We start from the raw sequence: 21,765 nt of genomic DNA on the forward strand, positions 1-21,765 counted from the left end.
TATTTTGGCACCCACACATTTTTGGTGCTGGCAAATTTAGGGACATGACCTCTATCAATAAAGTTCAAAGTCCTAGGGTTATGATCTCATTTGGGCGTATTTTGTGCATGGACACGGTCAAAACAATATATGGGCATATGACCTTTACGATTGGAATATGTGCAATAAAAGGGTTTAAAAGATTTGCGTTGACCTAGTGGTTGAGCACGGGAATCATTTGAAAAAATAGATGGTTCTTTGAAATTATTTTGCAAATGAGAAACTCTTTTCAAATCAAAAGAAAATTTGGCCAAATGAATAAAACGACCACAAAAATCACATTGATACACATGAGCATGTTTATGATGACCTTTGTGAGTGTGTGCATGTGTATGATGTGATGAAGCTAGATGGAATGCACAAGTGTCAATATTATTAGATTTTGAGGGTTTTTGTGCATAATAAGAAAATTTAGCAAGATGGCCTTTACGGCCACAAATAGAGCATTTATAAATTTTGTTATACATGTGTACATAGTGTGTTGGTTTCTTAGAAGAATTTACATAGGACTTTTAGCCTCTTTGTTTTGACAATGTTTAACAAACAATTTACCACTAATATTGTTTATCTAGTGTTTGTGTATTTCTATTTATTGTAAACAAACAACATGTTGGAGGATGGATGGAATTGCACCTACACGATCATATCCAATGGAGGTTGGAAGAATAGTGGGTGAAGCCTATGCAATTCAAATTGAAGATCCAAGTTCAAGCTTCATCCGCTAGTGTACCAAGTTGAGCTACATCAAAAATTTCAAGCTTGAGAATATTTAGTTTAGGTTTTATATTATGTGTATTGATATACATATATGTTTCTATGTATATATATAGTTATATATATATACATACATTGTTTTAAGTTTTCATGCTTAAAAATATGAGATTATATATTTATTATTGTGTTTTGGTTTAACTATATAGATATAAAATAAATTTATATTCATATATATAATCATATGTTTCATACTCTATTTTGTTTAAGAATATATTGCGTAGAATATGTAAATTTGAGAAAATATTGTTTTCTTGGTTTATGGACTTAACAATTATCATATACATCTTTTATTAAGTCTACAAAATCATTTTGTAATATTTCAAAACATGGTTAAGCTAAAGTGTCAAAACTCATGTGTTTACATTTTTATGTTTTGGACTATTTTGCAAAATGATGATATTTTTCACATGGGAGGTCCTTTATAAAAACCAATTTTTGTAGCATGTTTATTTGATATTTTCCCAAACTTTTATATTTTTTGGAATTTATTTGATATTTTTAAACAGTGTTTTAAAATCAGAAAACTGTTTATATACCTGGAATTTCATATGTCAGTTTGCGGTCGACCGCCCTTGAGTCCAGAGACTCAGGAAGTTTTCAGAGGCTCGCGGTCGATCGTCACGGTTGACCGTCTGTTGTCCAGAGCCAAACCCTTGCCTTTTTTTGCTCGCGGTCGACCGCGAGTTTTCCACGGTCGACTGCCGAACTGACCGTTGGGTTCCAACAGCTAGTTCCTCAGTTGTTTCTCTATAGGCTTTTCTATCATTTCCTTTGGGGTTTTGGCTGAGATTTTAGGAGGCTATATATACCCCCTTGCTCTCATCTTTCATGACTAACCCAATGGAAAGTTTTAAAGAAGTTTAAAAGAGTTTTCACAAGGGTTTTAGTTGGGTTTAAAGTTTGTTTAAGGGTTTGGTTTGTGAAGAATTCCACAAGAGGAAGTGGAGATCAATTCATTGATATTTGAGCTTCAATCCATCTCTCTCTCTCTCTTGTCATTTATTAGAGAAGTTTTATAAATTCTATCTAGCTTTACATTTTGTATTGTTTGATTATCGTTCTATTAAGCTAGTATTTATATTCGAGTTTAGTTTGATTTGATTTGATTTCACTCATTGTTTACACACACCCACTTGAGCTTATTGTATTTTCATACATAGTAGATTTGGGTTGATGAGAGTTGTAATAATTGAGTGTGAGCTTTAATTGAGTTCTCGCCTTGTATTAGAGAACAAATCATTTGTTGTTATTATGAAGTGTAGAGTGTAGACGTTGATCAGTGAACGTTGAAAACCGACATTGTGAGTGTTTATGAACGTTGATCGGTGAGCGTTGAAAACCGACATTGTGAGGTGTAAACATTATTCGGGTGAGCGTAGAAAACCCGGTTGTGATAGTGGTTTTCTACCTGGGAGTGGGGAGCAGAGACGTATGACGGAAGGTCCGAACTCTGTGATCATATCGTGTGTTTGAGTTTGCTTTGGCGCACTTCTCTTATGTTTATATTTCTTGTCACCATTGTCCATTGCTCAATATTTATATCATCCACTATCTTGTTTATTTTGTTTACCCTTGTGTATATCACTTATCCTAGCTCACATATCTTGTTGTATTTTATACTTGCTAGGATAACTTGTTAATTAGTTTTAATTGGCATAAAATCGGATTAGATTAGCATAAAACCCTAATCACGCCCCCAGGGTCTAACACTTTGCACATAAGTCCATAAGCTTGTTATTATTTAAAACGTATATTTTAAGGGCTGAATCTAAAGATGATATGCGGTCCTTAACATGATTTAACTCATTTGCTTCCACAAATGCATTGTTATTATAATTAGAATATATATAAGTGATAGCAAATATGCAACTTATTGTAGGCATGCATTAATCTATCATATGCACATGCAAGTTCATCAATGATCAATTCACTTTTGGATTCCGAATCGCATACCATACTAGGGCTATCGCCTAGTGGTCGTGTGCATGATGATGATGCTCCATCCTCTTTTGAATTCGATTCCGCTAAAACGTGACGAATCTCCTCCAGTTCCCTTGACGTGCTTCTATAAATTTTCATAATTTGTAAGCACTATCAAAATGAGCAAGCTTGTTAGAAATTGATGAATTAAAAGTATTAAGCATAAATTCTAACACAATCTTGTTCATTATAAAGATCATTTTATCATTTTTTTCTCTACTTGGATTTCTCCAAGGTGAGTACAACATAAACTTGATCAATGACTTCCCACAATTAAATATTTTTAGATCTAATAAATATTTTAAATCAAAAACACCATTAAGCATAGAGGGAATTATTGAATGAATGAGCAAAATTAATATCATAGCCTAAACTAGGTACACTATGCATATCCATGATATATATATATATATATACAAAAGTAGATTAGAAAAAAATACAAAGCTAGGATTTTTAACTCAATGCGGTTAAGCCACAAATCAAAGAGCACCAAGCTCTGATACTAAATCAAATTACCCTAGAGGAGGTTGAATAGGGTATTTGCTAATCTAATCCGATATTAATACCAAATTAAAAACTTATTAACAAATATCCTAGCAAGTATGATATTCAACAACTTATATGTGCAAGGATATGTAATTAATACGGACATGAAACAAAATAAACAAGAAGTGGGAAAATAACCAATGCAAACACAAGAAAATAATCATGGAGTTCGGTCCTTCCGACCTACGTTTTCTCTCCCCACTCTCAAGGAGAACTCCACTATTTCAACCAGTTTTCAATACTAACCAAAAACGTTTACACCTCATAATCTCGGTTTTCTAGTTCACCGAAAATTTTTACAACTCACACTCTTACAATCACACTCTACACCCTCTAAGTATTAGGCTAACCCATGTCGCCTTCCTCAAGTGCTCAAAATTACCACCTTTCGCTTGAGGCTTTATCACCGAAATTACTCGTCTTGGAATCAACCTCGTCTCTCACCACACACTTCTATCGGTGTACAAGTATATTACAAAGTGTATCTCACAATTAAGCACAATAACAAATGGTTTATTCTCTAAACAAGATGAAAACAGAATTATGCCCGCACTCAATGTTACACTCTCACAACCCCAATATACTATGTATGAAATACTTAAGCTCAAGTGGGTGTGTGTAAACAATGAGTAATATCCAAACTAACTCAATGTAAATTCTAGCTAAATAAAATGAATAAATAATAAAGAAATGTATGAAGCTAGAAATTGAGTATAAAGGAATCTTCTTTAAAAAACAAGAGAGGGATATGGATGAAATTGAAGCTCAAATAATAGAATTAATCTCCTCTTCTTCTTGTGAAACTTTCCTTACAAAACACTTGTGAAAACACACTTAAACAAACTTTAAAATACACTTAAATTTCTTTTAAAACTTTCTTGGTTGTTAAAAATAGTCATGACAAAGGGGTATTTATATGAGCTCAACACAACAACCCAAAGCCCAAAGAAAAAGACAAAAAACCCATAAAAATCAGATCTGGAAAACTAGTCATTGGAAGCAACGGTCACAAAGTCGGTCGACCGGTTGACACTAGTTGGTCGACCGAAGGGTTTCCATCAGTTGACTAAAATGATATTGTCGGTCAACTGAGGAACTCTAAGAAACAAAAAACTAAAAAATCTAACTCTGGTTGGTTGACCGGAGCCGTGTGTTCAGTCGACTGAAAACTAACACATGGGATTTTCAAAAACTGTTCTGTAGAAAATGATATTTTAAGTACCTTTAAAAATAGAAAATAAAATAAAAAAAGTGTAAAACTTTGGGAAATATTTATTAACATGAAAATGAATATGATACAAAAAGAATTTTTAAAATGTATTTCCCATTTGTGAAAAATCATTATTTTGCAAAATAGTCCAAAACATGAAAACATAACACACTTGTTTTTGTTATTTTGGCTTAAACTAAAGTTTGAAAACTTTTGTATGGCTTTATACACTTAGGAAAAGAGATAAAGGGGTATTAATAAGTCTATAAACTAAGAACACAAAGTTTTATAAAAATACACATATGTTATGCAATAAACATGATTTTATTGAATTCAAACATGTTAATTAATGAAAGCACATATAAACATGAAACAATATGTCGATATATGATTATATTCATTTGTGTCATATTTATGTGGCTAAAGTAGAATGCATGAAAATGATAAAAGCTTAATTTTTATAAAAGCTATTTCAAGCACACTATGAAAAACTTTCTAATGGATTGATAGAATTTTAGGAAAGATGTAAAACATTGTTATTTTGTCTATAACCCAAAAACACAATATATTAAACAATATGTGTGTGTGTATGAATACTTTGAGCTTTAAGTATAACCACACAAAGTATAACACTAAAACATTATTACCCAAGGAATAGATCTTCAATAAAGCTTGTCTTGGTTGCGGATGAAGCTTGATTTTGAATTTAACTTGAATTGCAAATGGCTTTATTCAGATATTCCTTCCAACCTCCTTTGAATGTGATCGCAAATGCGCAATTCCAACTAACCTCCAATAGAGGATCATTGTGTAGAATACCTAACAATCAAATATAAACACTCGAGAAACATTATTAGGAATTGTTTGTAATCATCAAAACTACATTAGGGAGTGGGCTCATAAACATGAGATCTAACAGTATAAAGTCCGTTGTGCTACTATTTTCCTATTGTTATATATTTTGTTATTTATGCATGAGATCTCATTTACTGTGTCTAACAAGCACTATTCCTGAAATAAAAAATGCCCGGAAGAGGACGTGGTCGTAGAGGTACCCGTGCTCAGGAAGCTGGACAAGCAGATGCAGAGCCCGAGCCGTAGCAGGCTATGCAGTACTTGATCAATCTCATAGCACCACTTACAGCTCGGTTAGCGGCAATAGAGGAGAAGATGGTGAATTAAACCTAGCAAGAGATAACCATTAAAGAAGAAACACCAGAAGCAACATCGATAGCTACTCCACTACCACCAGTTGTTGATAGGGCCGCTGAACAGGAGACTGAGATGACTAACAGGAGACTGAGATGACTATGTTTCAGAAAGGGAAGGAAGGAAATGATAAATTAGGAGATAAGGGCAAAGGAAAGAGGTCATTTTCAAGACATGGAGCATCCCAGCAGTAGAGTAAGGGTTTGCAGCAGTAAGGCCCTCATAAGAAGGGACCTCAGCATGTTCAGAGAGAACCTCAACAACAGCATAAATTCAAGGGTTCTTGTTACAACTGTCATAAATTTGGATACAGAGCAGCAGAGTGTTAGCAGGAGGCCAACAAGGTAAGAATCAGAATCAGCAACAACAAAACCGAGCATATGGCCGAGCTCAGAGCCAGCAGTTGAGGCTTTAGGCACTTCTAGTAGTTTTGAGGATTGAAGGGTAGGTGCGAGCTAATCAAGAGGTGCCAAAGGGATAGATAGTCCCATAAATTCCAGACACTTAGACGCAGTAGACCCCAGCTTAAGGTAGAGTTTATGCAATCATACCGAGTGATCATGGTGCGAGTGGGGCCGTTGTGGAAGGTACGTTCCTTTTAAACTCCATCACAGCCCATATTCTTTTCGATTCAGGAGTTTCGCATTCTTTCATATCATATGATTTCATGACTAGACTTCAGCTTGTAGCATAGCCTCTAGATATTCCATTGTCAGTTTCCACCCTTATAGGTAATGTGTCGCTTCTAGAGAGCATTTGTAGGAGATGCATTAACAGCTTAGCTAAGTCTGAGTTCGTGGTCGATTTGATTGTCCTATGTATGTCCGAGTTGGATGTGATTCATGGTATGGATTAGTTATCTTACTACCATGTTAGTATCGACTATTTCATAAAAACAGTTAGTTTGCAAGCATTCAATGGGTCTGAGTTGATTGTAGCGACCTCACGGGGCAACCAGTTTGCGGAATTATTTTTGGCATGCATCAAGGAGGTGGTGATGCGTGATCAGGGTGCCGATTTGAGCGAGACACAAGTAGTCTCAGAGTATCAGGATGTCTTTCAAGACATACCTAGATTACCTCTAGTAAGAGAGGTTGAGTTTTGCATTGAGTTATAGCCGAGCACAACACCGATATCCCGAGTACCTTATCGTATGGTGCCTACAGAGATGAGGGAGCTACAGATTAAGTTAGATGAACTTTTATCTTAGGGCTTTATTTGCAGGAGTCATTCTCCATAAGGAGCAACAGTCCTCTTCGTGAAGAAGAAGGATGGTAGTATGCATTTGTGTCTAAGTTATCATGCATTAAATAAGGTCACCATCCGGAACAGGTATCCACTAACGAGGATTGATGACTTATTCGACCAGTTATAGGGGGCATAATGTTTCTCAAAGATTGATCTTTGTTCTAGCTATCATCAATTGCAGATTTAGGAGATAGATACTCCCAAGACTACCTTTCTAACTCGATATAGCTCTTTCGAGTTTCTTGTCATGATATTTGGGCTGACCAATGCACCTGCGGTATTCATGGATTTGATGAACCAGGTTTTTTATCCATACTTAGACCAGTTCGTGATCGTGTTTATCGACGACATCCTCATTTATTTGAGATCGGAGACCGAGCATGAGCAGCATCTTTGATTAGCATTGTAGACTTTGTGGGAGCACTAGTTGTTTGCTAAGTTCAGTAAGTGTGAGTTTTGGCTATCTGAGATCAGATTTTTTAGGCCACGTTATCAGCAAGGAGGGCATTGCAGTTGATCCAGCTAAAGTGGAGACAGTTCTTGATTAGGATCCATCAAAGACTATTATGGAGATTCGTAGCTTTTTCGTTTTGGCTAGCTATTACTAGAAGTTCATTCAGGACTTTTCTAAGGTTGCTACCCCGTTGACACTCCTTACAAAGAAGGGTGTACAGTTTGTTTGGGGACCGGAGTGTTAGGAGGCATTTAAGACATTAAAGACTAAGTTGACTACAACCCCAATGTTGATCATCCCGACCAGTGATATTATCTTTGTTGTTTATACGGATGCAATGTTATCGGGTCTAGGAGGCGTTTTAATGCATACCCAGATAGTAGTGGCTTACATCTTGTGACAACTGAGGAATCATGAGCGAAACTATCCCACACATGATTTAGAGTTAGCAGCAGTGGTCTTCGCACTTAAGACGTGGAGGCATTATCTTTATGGAGTTTTGTTTGAGTTATTCACCAACCATTAAAGCTTGAAGTATCTTTTCTCCTAGAAGGAACTCAATCAGAGGTAGCGGTTATGGGTAGAGTTTATCAAGGATTATGAGTTCGCACTTCAGTATCATCTGGGAAAGGCGAACGTTGTAGTAGATGCTTTGAGTAGGAAGCATCGTCATGGGCTTGCAGCTTTGCGGTGTTCATTATATCGAGATCTTCTTACCCTCAGCCAGTTCGATTTCAGGCCTGAGATAGGTAGGAGTAGTGTATTTTTAGGAGCTTTAGTCATGCAACCATTATGGACTGATGTAGTGGTTAGCGCTCAGATAGGAGACTATTTGATTTAAACCTGAAAGGGGGAGATTTCTAAAAATCCTAAGGCTGATTAGACCATTGGAGCAGATAGTGCCCTTCGAATGAAAGGCCGGTTAGTGGTGCCAGATATTCCGTAGTTGAAGAAGGATCTTTTTGATGAGGCACATCGCACCAGGTACACAGTGCATCCAAGCACTACCAAAATATAAAAGGACCTGAAGAGGCATTTTGGATGGAGCGGCAGGTGTAGGGATAATGCAGAGTATGTAGCTAAGTGCTTTACAAGTCAGCAAGTGAAAGGTAGAACATCAGAGACCCGCAGGATACCTAAAGCTTTTACCCATTTCAGAGTGAAAGTGGGCAGATATCTCGATGGATTTTATTATAGGTTTGTCGAGATCTAATAAAGGGAACAATTTGATTTGAGTGATTGTAGATCGATTAATGAAGTCAGTGCATTTCTTACCGGTGAGGACGACTTATACGACGGATACTTATGTGAGGATTTTTATCTGGGAGATTGAACGATTGTATGGAGTTCTAGAAACGATTTGTATCGGATCGTGGCTTAGTTTTCACATCGCATTTCTAGTAGAGCTTCCAGAATTCGTTCGATAGCCAGCTATCATATAGAAGTGTTTTTCACCTTCAGACAGATGGTCAAATGGAGAGAGTTAACCAAGTGTTGGAGGACATGTTATAGGCATGTGTTATAGGTATAGCCATATTTACATTTAACACTAAAATATGGGTATTAACACTTAGCTCCTAATCATTCGGAATATATATTATATACATGAGGGGTTCATTGTTTGGATTTTTCGCCCGACGTACTAGTTCTGTATAATTAGGGGTTAAGTAGGAGTACTTGCATTCTAGATCGTTAAGTGTAAATATTACTGATACATATCTTGGGATTAATGATACGAGATATGTATATAAGGGTTTCCTTTTCTAGATTATTCCCTCAACGTACTTTTCTCGTATTATTAATCTCTAAAGATACGTTTGCAGAATTTCGAGGATGAAACTTTTTTAAGGGGAATGAATGTAAAACCCCATAAATTTTTTTTAAAAATATTAGGGTAAATAATATTAAATGAGATTTATTATGATAAATATCATAAATGAGCATGATAGTAATTGATTTGAGACCAATTAAGAGTATATATGCATTATATACTGATGCAATTCGAATCTAGAAAAATGGCCAATTAAGAGTATATATGCATTACACACTGTTAAAATTTGAATATGAAAAAACTCAAAAGATAAAAGTTGTAGTTCTCTTCAATATATTTCTAACGCATCTTAAATCACCTCATTCCAATGTTAGAAGAAAGCGTTACATCTAAAATACTAAAGACTATGTTCTAAGTCTGACTGGGTTTCCGGTTTCGGGTCAGATTAGTTTGTTTCAGGTTTACCTATATATATAGTAAACACACCGAAAAATTCTCTTTTACATAAGATTTGTGAACCCTAGTAGCCACCCTCTCCCCTGAAAAGCCCTAGAGTGTATTTGTGGTGAATTTTGAGAGATTTGTGAAGCAAATAACGAGGGAGAACTTGTTTTCTTGCATCCTTGGATTTTTAATTGATTTTTATTGAGTTTTATTTGGTTTTTATAAACCTAGTTTAAGTATGAATATTGTTCTCGTAAGGTATGTGATATAAAGATTAGATCTTTTTGCTTTAAAAAGTTATAAATGAATTCTCTAATATGAATTTGGGATTTGAAATAAAATTTAATATGAGTTTTTATTGAGTTTTATTTGTTTCCATGATTATTTTGATGAATATGAACATGTTAGGGTTTTGACAACTTAACAAGATATCATGTTTGTGTTTCATGTAGATAACTAAACCCTAATCACATTAAATAAGACTTATTTTATGTGTCTTAAAGAAAAATAAGGAATTTGTAGCATTGTAGTTCAAAAAATAAAAACTGATACATGTATTCTTTTTGTGCTCGCGTCGGTCGACCGAAGTGAAGGAGACGGTCGACCGATCCCTATTAATTTGCATGTGCATGTTTGTGTACATATTTCAATCGACCGAAGAGTTATTTTCGGTCGACTGATCTGTATTGCATTAGGTTTGTTGTTTGATTGACACATGAGTTAATCATGAATACAAAGTATGGGTCCGCACATCGAGATATGTGTTTCAACACTAAAGTATACGTTTTGGGTTTGTGTTCACACGAATGATAGAGGTAACATATATTCCCGAAATTTGTCATAAAAGATAGTGACAAATATATTGCATTTCATGATAGGCGGATGCTTGAGCGCGTTAGTTGGTATATTACAATGAGACCACATTAGACTACGCTCAGGGTGGTTAATTGGATCGCGCATCGAAGCTAGGCCCGTCATCAGCGTGGCTAGATCCGCGTCGTCGTCGTCGTTGTCATCTTTGGTCAAAGATCACAGCGTGAGTTTGGATCTGAGTTTGTAGCTAGTTATAATGACGTGTAGTCGATCTCAATTAAGTTGAGAAGAGTACTTTGTTTACATTGTTAATTTCTTCCTTAATTTCTTTCATATTCTTATAATTGAGGAGTATTATTGCGGTTTTATTGCATTAATGGATAATGTGGAGTTGGCCCATTGATGTTTGGAGATTAGAGAATTGCGAACACGGACATTATACCTTCGATTATTAGAGAAATGTGCTTTCACTGTAGAATCGGCGGAATGTTTCCTATCTAAAATAATATAAATAATGTGGATTTTTTTATTACTAGTAATTTTATTTATAGATTTTCACTATAAAAGCGTGTTTTTTGCTTGAATTATCATTCAGTGATTCAATATTTTCTCATTCTGATTTCTCTTTATATTTTGAATTTAATGGCAATTCTTAAAAAAATTGCATTATGCATAGTTATTTGCATTCATGATTCGGATTCATATTTTTTATTGCATGCACATTTTCTTAAGATTCAAAGACTCGGAAATTAAAAAAGTAATTTGGGTAGAGATAGTGATCTTGAGACTACATCTAGTTATTTTTTCAGGCAAGGAATTAAGTTAGGTAAATTTTAACATATTAACTTGCATAATGGGCATCATTAATAGATACACTAACGTTATGGTTATATACGAGAATTTGGTGAGAAAATAGTTTATAGAACTAAAGAAGAGTGAGGGTTCTTCCAACTGCGGGTTTTTTTTTGAGCTGATTAAGTAGTCATGACGTGAAATCAAGAATAATCTATGTCTTAAGTTTGAAACATAAATTTTGTTTTTTATTTTCCTTAGGCATGCTTTTAACTTTCTTCTGATGTTTCATTAAATTCTTATTAATGAAACACCAAGGGTTTGTCAAAAATCACTAGCGGTATGTGCTTATTCACAAGTACACATATGACATGGTTTAGTTTTTATTTTATTTTATGACATGGTTTAGTTTTTATTTAATTGCCTATTCATATTTCTAGTGAACTTTTTATGTGTGCGTGTGTGTAGGCTGGCAATGGATGTTCTCTCAACTGCCGATGTGCAGGCTGTCAGAATTCATATGGCAAAAGACAAGGTAAAAGAATTCTATTTAGAAATTCATCAATTGGCAGGAAACAAATTTGTTAGTATTTAGTAGTAATAGAACTGCTAACGTTACTCGCAATATGAGATGGGTGAATACTGCAATAATGTACTGATATTATTTGATGTTGTAAGACAAGCCTCGTATTAATGTATGGTACTTCAGTGCACGACAAATAAATGTAGGATGTATCTAAATACTTTAAGTCAAAAGGTGAACACATTTTATGAGACTAATGGATTTTTGTTTGCTAGTTGATTGACTCTACAATAAAGAAACTGATATTATTTGAGCTACATTCATCATTTAATGTGAATTTAAGATAATGGATTTCTTTTTTGGCATAAATTGGTAGGGTGATACATATTTTCTATTACTTGCATCCTTTTTCTTCAGGAACCGAGCTGGTTATCCAATCGGTAAGTAGGAGGGGCAGGAAGCCTAAGAATTCAACTGATGGGAGGATATTGATTGGGAATTCAAAAACAATCGACCATAAACCTATTCAAAGCTCAATGTAAGAGTCTGAAATTTTGCGCTTGTGCGTCCAGATGTTCATTTATTTTTCAATTTATTTTACCGAATCATGTCATTGGATTCACAAGAAAAATGGTCAGATTATTTTAAATCATGATAATCAATTACCAAGCATTGTACCAGGTAATTTATTCAAATTATGAAGTTCTTTCAGTTATCTCATCTCATTTGAGTAGTAAACTTCTGCTTTTGTTGTTTCAGAAACCAGAGGACGTCAAACTTCACAGGAAACTTTGATTCTTAGTAGAGTTATGCCTGAAGCTAATCCTAAAGATAATGAGAATGTGAGTTTATCGGAGGCTCAAAATGTTGTTGGCGCTTGTTCTGTACAATCGGAGTTAATCCAAGGATCATCAGATCACAGTGATGAGTATATGCATGCATCGAAGCCCAATACACCTAACTAGAGGCTCTCTTGTTCTCTGACAATCTAATCTCCTAAGTATAGAGATAGGCATATAATTTAGAATTCAAGCAGACTTTTATTACTGTCAACAACAATTTTGACAGTGTCTCTTTTGGTATTTAAGGTATTAGGATAGTGATGTTGCTTTGCTGATGTTCTCTTCTACGACATTGTTATCTGCTGTAATATAATCTGGTACGAAACCCATTAAATGTTTATATATTCTTAGACAGAAAATTGATGAAGTTGCATAACCTACTCCAATTCAGTTGGATAATTAGAGTACAAAACAAGTACGTAAATATCATAGGTGGATGCTGCAGTCAAGGAAGCTGAACCAAAGAAGATTTTGCAAAAAAAAAAAACTAATGTAGCATAGCATTCTAGACGGAAATTCCATCTAGGATGCTCAAAATTCCGTCTAGGATGCTTATTTTTTAAAAAAAACTTTAAAAAACATCCTAGACGGAATTTCCGTCCAGGATACTCATCCTAGACGGAAATTCCGTCTAGGATGTTTTGGAAATCTTAGACCAAATTTCCGTCTAGGATACCCCATCCTAGACAAAACATTTTTCCATCTAGGATAGGTATCCTAGACGAAAATTTCATCTAGGATAATCCGTCTAGGATGTATTCTAGACGGTTTTGAATTCCGTCTAGAATAATCCGTCTAGGATGTATTCTAGACGGAACTTTCATCTAGAATACTACATCCTAGACGGAAACTTTCTAGACGCGTATCCTAGACGGAATTCCATCTAAGATACTCATCCTAGATGGAATTTTGATTTTCCTAGACGGAATTTTTCATCTAGGATGCCTCATTTTTTACTTTTAGTACTAATTCTCGTGTTGTGGATTTCTAAATCTCAATCTCCTTTTAGTTTAGGATAGATGGTTTTATATTTATATGTACTAACTTATTTTTATATATACTCCTAACCCCCCTCCCCATGGGGGCAGTGGAGATGATCTCGTTGGTGCATTGACGCTCGTTGTTTCCCCACTTTTTAGGTAGCAAGTCATGTGCATGAAGAGTCACAGGTTGATGGAGTTTTGGCTTCATCTCCATCTTTATTTACATTAGTAGTTATTTATGCTCCACGGTAGTTTATTATTTATTTTCAAACATTTAGAGTTGCGTTATATTTTTGGAAAGGCAGAGTGCCATAGTTGCATTTCCATTGGCTCTATGTATTGAGATATTTTATATTTGTTCCAGTATCAGTTGTATTTCATTTATTTTAGTTGGGAACATGATTATTGACTATTTCTAGATATCTCTTCTTTATATATCATGTTGATTACATTGTTACCTTCATTTGCCTATTTTGTACCTACACCTATTGTTTGATTTCACTAGAGAGATATTACTATGATGGTTGTTATGGTGTTCACTCACCCAAGATATAAACATTTACAAAATAATACAATAAGAGTCCTAGCAAAATAACCTCAAACCCACTTAAGTGGCTAAAACCAAACAGAGGTCTCGACCCTGTCGACTCATCAACTCGACCTTCTTTCATGCCGACATGAAAGGTAGGATCAGTCGACCCCGGCCTCAAGCCTCACCCCCAGAGCATATGTCAACATTTCAGTCTACATCGCACAAACCTTATCTAGATTTTGGCCTAATGGTCTCCATGACTTGTCAGCTACCTATGTGTCTCCATGACTTGTCTATCACTTCCCAAAAAATATAGAGACACCCCCTCCCATGAGAAGTGACTTCCCCTCTAGTCGCTAGCCGACACCTGTAAAGCGAGGGATGATTCAGTATGCCCATGTGTCTTCTGCCACGCTCTTAATTATTTCCCAAAAAACACGGAGACACCCTCTCCCATGAGAAGTGACTTCCCCTCCAGTCGCCAGCTGATACATGTAGAGCAAAAGATGACTCACCTTCTAGCTCACACTTTATCACCGCCATTTACATGGCCAAAGTTAACAATCTGCCATTAACGTCCTCTTTATATATAGATGCTATTCACCGTAGCTAAAGATTGGCAATCTAAAACCCCCTAAATCATACATGGCACAAAAACAAGAACACAAATCTTCCTCTAGACAGAGGAGATCACCTAGATCCTCTGGGCAGAGACATTGCCATTTTAAGAACCACATTGGTTCCTGACCTTCCCCTTCCCCACTCGAGTTTCACTAACTTGACCATCGGGGAAATTACGGGGGAACCGGTCCTCACCCTCTCGTGGGTTCTTCTTGTTTGTGCAGCATGGACATTAATCCCCCATTCAAGAACTAGGCATAAAGTCAAAGAAGTAAGCGGCCCCTCCATCACTCTCCCCTACCACGTCCTGGTGAGGACTCATGGGGGACCGATTCACTTTCGGACCAGAATCAATCCCAGCCTAGATCCAATCGGTTGTGTGATATGTGAACATTAACAATTTGGCGCCCATCGTGGGGCCCCTTTTCTTTTTCAAGAAAACATGCCAAGTTCTGAACAAGTGTCTGATTCTACCTACCCTAAAGAACAACATTGGAGTTACATCATCCAAGCTAAATAAAGTCATAAGTTGTATCATTCAAGCTAAGGAAGGTTAGATTTGGCTAAGAGGAACCAACATAGTTGTAGTCCTCGAAAGCCTCAGTGACTTATCTAGGGAGTGTTTGCCAAGTACACAATGTGCTAGATGGAAGAATGACCTTTAGCCCCTCTGAAAACCCTCCAGAAGAAGACACACGATAAAGGTGATTATCTTTCTTGAAAAGTAACTCTGGCATCTAATCATCATCACACAATAACTTTAGCCAGAACATAGGACCTGATCAGGCTAAATATCACTTAAGCTCCAACTAACAATAGTTCATATGAGCATAGGAGCAGTGATTAAGTCTGTGATAGGCACCTTGGACCATGAGGACTTTTTCAAGGGAATTCCCATATATCAAGGATGAGATTACGGGAAAAACTTATGGCCTATCAGCTGATTGTCTTCTTAAGAAGAATGACCTTAGCCCTTCAATTGACGCTTGCACCACTAAAGTTGCCTAAGCTCTGGTGATTGAAACATGTGACCCGCATGATCCCCCATAAGGGAGAGTTCTCCATTCACAACATGGTCCAGTCCCCAGTGCTCCCAAAGCTCATTCGAGGAAACCACTATGGTTTGTTATTTTCAGGAAGTACAATACTGATTGGTGGATTCTATCTCCAAGAGAATTTCTACCAAAAAAGGTACCATGTAGCTTTTGGTCGTGCCCCCAACCCTCGTGAACCCGACTTGGAAAACGCCATTCAACATGATTTGTGGTGTCTGGGCAGTTTCTTTTGCTAAAGCCGGTATGACAACCATCTGTCTTTAAGGCCTTACTAAAGATTCAGACTCAAAAGGACGATTGGCTGATGAGATGGAAAATAGAGTTTCGAATCATCTTCATCTATCATTGAACAGTCTGCTATAAAATAAAAGAAGCAAGCAAAATCAACTAAAGATATTCTATACTGGCAGCCTCATCCGTTACAAAACTGCCTTTGTAAACAGAGACAAAGCAAGATCACAAGTGGTTCAACCCCCTTTGAGCAACACATACCTATTATGGATATTTTTCATGATAATGTAAATTTTAGAACTGGTGAAATCTTATTAAATATGAATTAACTCATATCTCGCAGGGATCAAGGCTTCACTATTGCTGAAGACCTAAGGACTCCCAACAAGTCCTTGGTATCTTATCAGGAATAAACCCAAGGCACAGCCCTTTGGCCGACTCCCACAGTCGTCTCTCGGTCTTAGGGAAAAGAAAGACCTAGTCGACTCTCTCGGGCCTAGGCGTTCAACTTCCGAGTCAGATTTTCAAGCCCTTGGTACCTTATCAGGAATAAACCTAAGGCACAAGCCGACTCTCGCAGTCGTCTTTCGGCCCTTGTGGAAGGAAAGACTTAGTCAACTCCCTTAAGCCTAGGCGTTCGACTTCCGAGTCGGATTCTAAGCCCTTGGTACCTTATCAGGAATAAACCCAAAGCACAACCCTTCGGCCGACTCCCATAGTCGTCTCTCGATCTTAGGGGAAGGAAAACCCGAGTCGACTCTCTTGAGCCTAGGTGTTTAACTTCCGAGTTAGATTCTAAACTCTTGGTACCTTATCAAGAATAAACTTGAGGCATAACCCTTTGGCCGACTCCCACAGTCGTCTCTCGGCCTTAGGGGAAGGAAAGACCTAGTCGACTCTCTCGAGCCTAGTCATTCGACTTTCAAGTCAGATTTTTAAGCCCTTGGTACCTTATTAGGAATAAACCCAATGAACAACCCTTTGGTCGACTCTCGCAGTCCTCCCTCAGCCTTAGGGGAAGGAAAGACCTAGTCGACTCTCTTGAGCCTAAGCGTTTGACTTCCGAGTCAGATTTTCAAGCCCTTGGTACCTTATCAGGAATAAACCCAAGGCACAACTCTTTGGCTGACTCCTACAGTCGTCTCTCGACCTTATGGGAAGGAAAGACCTAATCGACTCTCTCGAGCCTAGGCATTTGACTTCCAAGTTGGATTTTTAAGCCTTTGGTACATTATAAGGAATAAACCCAAGGCACAACCCTTTGGCTGACTCCCACAGTCATTTCTCTGCCTTCGTGAAAAGAAAGCCCTAGTCAACTCTCTTAAGCCTAGGCGTTTGACTTCCGACTCAGATTCTAAGCCCTTAGAACCTTATTAGGAATAAACCTAAGGCACAACCCTTTGGCCGACTCCCACAGTCGTCTCTCGGCCTTAGGTGAAGGAAAGACCTAGTCGACTCTCTCAAGCCTAGGCGTTCAACTTCCGAGTCGAATTTTCAAGCCCTTGGTACCTTATTAGGAATAAACCTAATGCACAACCTTTTCACTGACTCCCGTAGTCGTCTCCTGGCCTTAGGGGAAGGAGAGCCCTAGTTCACTATCTTGAGCCTAGGCGTTCGACTTCCGAGTTGGATTCTAAGCCCTTGGTACCTTATCAAGAAAAAACTCAAGGCATAACCCTTTGGTCGACTCCCACAGTCATCTCTCGTCCTTAGGGGAAGGAAAGACCTAGTCAACTCACTCGAGCCTAGGTGTTTGACATTCGAGTCGGATTATTAAGCCCTTTGTACCTTAACAGGAGTAAACACAAGGCATAACCCTATGGTCAACTCCTACAGTCGTCATTAGACCATACGGGGATTATGAAGACCTAGGCACCTACGTAAGACCTAGGGACCCAACCTCAGGGTTGACATTCTGCTAAAAAAGGTATTCATAAGCCTAAGGTATGAATATTAAGTGTATGGCCAATACTTAATTGATCTAAAAACTTAAGCAGTCATCTATTAAGTTCTGGTCAATTAAGCGCTCGACCAAATTAAGCTATTAGGTGAACTAGTTGTCATAAGTCCCCAGCATGGGTTGACACGTTATAACTAACTCACTTCAGCCAACATTTCATACAAGAACAAAGTTACAAAGCTTAAAGAATATAAACAATGAAGGCAAGCTCAAGAATGGAGACAAAAGTTAATTTTCATTCAATAAGAGTAAACTTTATTACAAACTTCTCTACAAAAAAAAGAGATATGTAGGTCTTCAAAGCACTGGACCATATTCGGGAGTTGGTAAGCCAACATTTCAGACAAGAACAAAGTTACAAAGCTAAAAGAATATAAACAATGAAGGCAAGCTCAAGAATGGAGACAAAAGTTAATTTTCATTCAATAAGAGTAAACTTCATTACAAACTTCTCAAAAAAAAAAGAGATATGTAGGTCTTGAAAGCACTCGACCAGATTCTGGAGTTGTACATGGCAGTCTCCTGGTGGTAACAGTTGTAGAAGATTCCCCAGGGGCCCCAACAACAGGCTTGACGTCATCGTCACTCGCTAATAAATCCAACCCACCTCTACATTTCTCGACATCTTTCAACAAATCAAGACAACAGGACACGCAGGGAGGATAAAAGAAATCTGGAGTAGGATGAGAGTTAAGAGGCAATAGAGAAGCGAAGTAGTCGACCCCGGCCTTACATGCTAAGGCCACCTCGGCTTTCCTTATAGTACCAAGATGATAGTTGTCGACCACTTTCTTTTTATGCTGCTCCGAATCCATATGAACGAGTTTGTTCTCCAGTTTCTAGACAAGGGCCATGGATAGGTGACTTGATCAAGCCTCTATCTCAGACGTCGTCCTGCGATGCTTCTCGGACTATACCTCTGCCTGTAGATGAACCATGTCCCTTTGAAGGTCCTTGATGGTCCCCACCTACTTGGAGAACTAGATTCAAAATCTCTTGAGGAGCACTTCCTTCTCATCCAGACTCCGACGCCAAATGCCTTCTTTGTGATCCTCTTCTCTGCCTCTTTGTTAGCTGACTTCTCTTTAGCCAGCCCTGATTGGCATTCCAGAGAACGCTCAAGTTGATTGAATAGGGCGTGCTCTAGCAAAGTCCCCCGAGCCAAACAAGCATGGAGAGCTTGGTGTATGCCAACACTTGGCATATCCTCCAAAAACCTCCTGTCAGCACCATTCTCCAACTGGTCCGACAGAGTTTTTGCTCTCCCCTCGACACTGTCGTCCACCCTAATAGGCTCCTTGTTAGGACAACGAGACACCTCGGGAATAGTACTGGGGCTGACGACATCCTCCTCGACCACTAGAGCTGTGTCTCCCTGCTAGGAGAAGACTCGTCTATCAACTTTATATTTTCCAAGCGGTTAAGATAATTTACCAGCGGACCTATCCCATGTGGTTAGGGATCCACAACTGGTCTGATTGGGTGCCATCTCTCGACTCTTGTCCACCCCCTCAATTCAGAGATAATTTAGCTACTTGAGGCATCAAGACAGCCACCTCCTCAACGCTGAAGTAACCCCTCAGCTTTTTATGGTGCTTAGCAGTGGAACTCAACTCCTCGGTCCCTACATTCCTCTTGTGACTTTTCGCCAATAGAGGACCGGGGCTCGTCCTTGCTTGGAAGCCAGTGGAAGAAAAGATTATGGATATGCCCGTCGTTTGGAGAGACACATCATCAAATAGAGCATCGCTCTATCATGGCCTGGCATAAAAATGGATCTTTTCCAGATCCTTCATCTCAGAATCACTAAGAGTGACTAGCCTCAAAGCGTCTTCATTCCTCATCCAATTGCAAAGAATCTGAGACAATCTAGAACTCACCACGAAAGTGGAAGGAGTAATGTGGGTCCTTCTCAACCGACCCCACAGTGATCAAATGCCCAAATAGTCTCAAGTTTTGTTAGACTCCAACACGGTGACAAATGATGATGAAAGCCACCAGAATCCCCACTACATTCGGATAGAACCGGGAAGGAAAAACTCCAAAAGTAGCATGCACCTCCTTGATTAAAGGGTGCAAGGGCAGCCATAAGCCATGCTCCAAGTGGGCTAGGTACAGCGGCACTCGACCCTCACCATGGCAATATATTGGCTCGTTCATTTCTGGCCCCGCTAATGTGAGAATCCGAGGGATATTGTATTGATCATACAACCCAACCAGATTATCCATATGGACCTTCAGGTGGATAAGTAGAAGAATAGCGAGTCTCCCCTCGCTACGGCTAGAGTTTGAAACTTAAGAGGCCATGGAAGACTTTTTCTTTAAAAATCTTGGAGGAATATCAGGAATTTGTCAGAGCGAAGGTTAGTAAAACAATTATCTTAACATTAAGAGGCTATTTATAAGCTTTCAAGGAAGAGTATAGAGGAATTTTAAAGGACGTGGCGATTTTCGAGGCAAGCACACTTGATCCATTTTGGAATCTGAAGCGGTTCACTTGAAACATGAAACACCACCCTCATTTAATGCCCCACGTCCCAATACTCAAAAAAAGGAAGATCCTCCGTTATGTCCATGACACTTCATCTCCCAAAAAGACAGTTCAGATTTTTGATAATGTCTGCCTTGAGAAACAGAGTCAACAATGGATGCCCAAAAAGAATCCTCATTTTTTCATCCCCAATAGGGTCATATTGACCAGAGCATATCTAATTTCTCTCGGAGCCGATTAAAAGTCGACTCCAAGCGAAAGGGGCCAAGTGTTATGGTATTCACCTAAGATACAGACATTTACAAAATAATACAATAAGAGTCCAAACAAAATAACATTAAACACACTTAAGTGGCCCAAGCCCAACGGAAGCCTCGACCCCACCGACTCATCAAGTCGACCTTCTTTCATACCGCAACGAAAGGCGGGATTAGTCGACCCTATCGCTGAGGACGACCTACTTAGGGCACTTGACCACTCACTTGGTAATTCTCGGAGATGACTTGAGGGACATTCCCTGCTATCGGCTAAGTTGAGGACTCGACCCTAGCCTCAAACCTCTCCCCCAGAGCATATGTTAACATTTCAGTCCACATCTGATAAACCTTATCAAGATTTTAGCCAAATGGTCTCCATGACTTTTCAGTTGCTCACGTGCCTCCATAACTTGTTAATCACTTCCCAGAAAATATGGAGACACCCTCTTCCATGGGAAGTGACTTCCCCTCCAGTCGCCAGTCGGCACCTGTAAGGGAGGGATGATTCAGTATGCACACGTGCCTTCTGCCACACTCTCAATCACTTCTCAGAAAATGCAGAGACACAATCTCCAATACGAAGTGACTTCCCCTCTAGTCGCCAACCAACACATGTAGAGCAAAGGATGACTCACCTTCTAGTTCACATTTTGTCACCGCCATTTACATGGCTGAAGTGACCACTCTACCATTAACGTCCTATTTATATACAGATGCTATTCACCATAGCTAAAGGTTGGCAATCTAAAACCCCTTAAAGGATACATAGCATAAAAACAAGAACACAGAATTCTTCGTCTAAACATAGGAGCTCACATAGATCCTCTGGGCAGAGACATTGCCATTTTAAGAACCATATTAGTTCCTGACCTTCCCTTTCCCCACTCAAGTTTTACTAAGTTGACCGTCAAAGGAACCACGGGAGAATCGGTCCCCGCCCTCTGACGGGTTCTTCTTGTTTGTGTAGCATGGATATCAATCCCCATTCAA

This window comes from Asparagus officinalis, chromosome 8, assembly GCF_001876935.1.
Source record: "Asparagus officinalis chromosome 8, Aspof.V1, whole genome shotgun sequence".
Taxonomy (NCBI): Eukaryota; Viridiplantae; Streptophyta; class Magnoliopsida; order Asparagales; family Asparagaceae; genus Asparagus; species Asparagus officinalis.